The following is a 2,938-nucleotide window of genomic DNA, read 5'->3' on the forward strand; positions in this document are numbered from 1 at the left end:
TTTTGGTATATATGACCACTATTTCCGGTACTTCCGGAATCGGATACCGGGAACCAGGATAGTCGGAATCGGTTTGTTTAGTTACCTAGTGATAATGACTATCGATTTGTGTAGTTTTGAGACCAGTTTAGAAAAATTTTCACGTTTTTTGCTTCGCCGGTTTAAGTGATGGTTTACAATATTGAACACACTTTACAATATAATTCCAGAACCGGAAGTCGGATCCGGATGAAATTCAGGAATTCCGTATGGGACTGGAAGACCTTTCATTTGACTCTAAGTTTGTGGAAATCGGTCAAACCATCGCTGAGAAAAGTGAGTGAGAACCATTTTGGTATATATGACCACTATTTCCGGAACTTCCGGAACCGGATACCGGGAACCAGGATAGCCGGAATCGGTTTGTTTAGTTGCCTACTGATAATGACTATCGATTTGTGTAGTTTTGAGACCAGTTTAGAAAAATTTTCACGTTTTTTGCTTCGCCGGTTTAAGTGACGGTGTACAATATTGAACACGCTTTACCCTATAATTCCGGAACCGGAAGTCGGATCTGGATGAAATTCAGGAATTCCGTATGGCACCGGGAGACCTTTCATTTGAATCTTTGTGAAAAATCGGTCAAACCATCGCTGAGAAAAGTGAGTAAGATCCATTTTGGTATATATGACCACTATTTCCGGAACTTCCGGAACCGGATACCGGGAACCAGGATAGCCGGAATCGGTTTGTTTAGTTGCCTAGTGATAATGACTATCGATTTGTGTAGTTTTGAGACCAGTTTAGAAAAATTTTCACGTTTTTTGCTTCGCCGGTTTAAGTGACGGTTTACAATATTGAACACACTTTACCCTATAATTTCGGAACCGGAAGTCGGATCCGGATGAAATTCAGGAATTCCGTATGGGACCGGAAGACCTTTCATTTTTTTTCCTAGTTTGTGGCAATCGGTCAAACCATCGCTGAGAAAAATGAGTGAGAACCATTTTGGTATATATGACCACTATTTCCGGAACTTCCGGAACCGGATACCGGGAACCAGGATAGCCGGAATCGGTTTGTTTAGTTGCCTAGTGATAATGACTATCGATTTGTGTAGTTTTGAGACCAGTTTAGAAAAATTTTCACGTTTTTTGCTTCGCCGGTTTAAGTGACGGTGTACAATATTGAACACACTTTACCCTATAATTTCGGAACCGGAAGTCGGATCCGGATGAAATTCAGGAATTCCGTATGGGACCGGAAGACCTTTCATTTTTTTTCCTAGTTTGTGGCAATCGGTCAAACCATCGCTGAGAAAAGTGAGTGAGAACCATTTTGGTATATATGACCACTATTTCCGGAACTTCCGGAACCGGATACCGGGAACCAGGATAGCCAGAATCGGTTTGTTTAGTTGCCTAGTGATAATGACTATCGATTTGTGTAGTTTTGAGACCAGTTTAGAAAAATTTTCACGTTTTTTGCTTCGCCGGTTTAAGTGACGGTGTACAATATTGAACACGCTTTACCCTATAATTCCGGAACCGGAAGTCGGATCTGGATGAAATTCAGGAATTCCGTATGGCACCGGGAGACCTTTCATTTGAATCTTTGTGAAAAATCGGTCAAACCATCGCTGAGAAAAGTGAGTAAGATCCATTTTGGTATATATGACCACTATTTCCGGAACTTCCGGAACCGGATACCGGGAACCAGGATAGCCGGAATCGGTTTGTTTAGTTGCCTAGTGATAATGACTATCGATTTGTGTAGTTTTGAGACCAGTTTAGAAAAATTTTCACGTTTTTTGCTTCGCCGGTTTAAGTGACGGTTTACAATATTGAACACACTTTACCCTATAATTTCGGAACCGGAAGTCGGATCCGGATGAAATTCAGGAATTCCGTATGGGACCGGAAGACCTTTCATTTTTTTTCCTAGTTTGTGGCAATCGGTCAAACCATCGCTGAGAAAAATGAGTGAGAACCATTTTGGTATATATGGCCACTATTTCCGATACTTCCGGAACCGGATACCGTGAACCAGGATAGCCGGAATCGGTTTGTTTAGTTGCCTACTGATAATGACTATCGATTTGTGTAGTTTTGAGACCAGTTTAGAAAAATTTTCACGTTTTTTGCTTCGCCGGTTTAAGTGACGGTGTACAATATTGAACACACTTTACCCTATAATTTCGGAACCGGAAGTCGGATCCGGATGAAATTCAGGAATTCCGTATGGGACCGGAAGACCTTTCATTTTTTTTCCTAGTTTGTGGCAATCGGTCAAACCATCGCTGAGAAAAGTGAGTGAGAACCATTTTGGTATATATGACCACTATTTCCGGAACTTCCGGAACCGGATACCGGGAACCAGGATAGCCAGAATCGGTTTGTTTAGTTGCCTAGTGATAATGACTATCGATTTGTGTAGTTTTGAGACCAGTTTAGAAAAATTTTCACGTTTTTTGCTTCGCCGGTTTAAGTGACGGTGTACAATATTGAACACACTTTACCCTATAATTTCGGAACCGGAAGTCGGATCCGGATGAAATTCAGGAATTCCGTATGGGACCGGGAGACCTTTCATTTGAATCTAAGTTTGTGGAAATCGGTCAAACCATCGCTGAGAAAAGTGAGTGAGAACCATTTTGGTATATATGACCACTATTTCCGATACTTCCGGAACCGGATACCATGAACCAGGATAGCCGGAATCGGTTTGTTTAGTTGCCTACTGATAATGACTATCGATTTGTGTAGTTTTGAGACCAGTTTAGAAAAATTTTCACGTTTTTTGCTTCGCCGGTTTAAGTGACGGTGTACAATATTGAACACGCTTTACCCTATAATTCCGGAACCGGAAGTCGGATCTGGATGAAATTCAGGAATTCCGTATGGGACCGGGAGACCTTTCATTTGAATCTTTGTGAAAAATCGGTCAAACCATCGCTGAG

This window comes from Malaya genurostris, chromosome 1 (genome assembly GCF_030247185.1).
Source record: "Malaya genurostris strain Urasoe2022 chromosome 1, Malgen_1.1, whole genome shotgun sequence".
Lineage (NCBI taxonomy): Eukaryota > Metazoa > Arthropoda > Insecta > Diptera > Culicidae > Malaya > Malaya genurostris.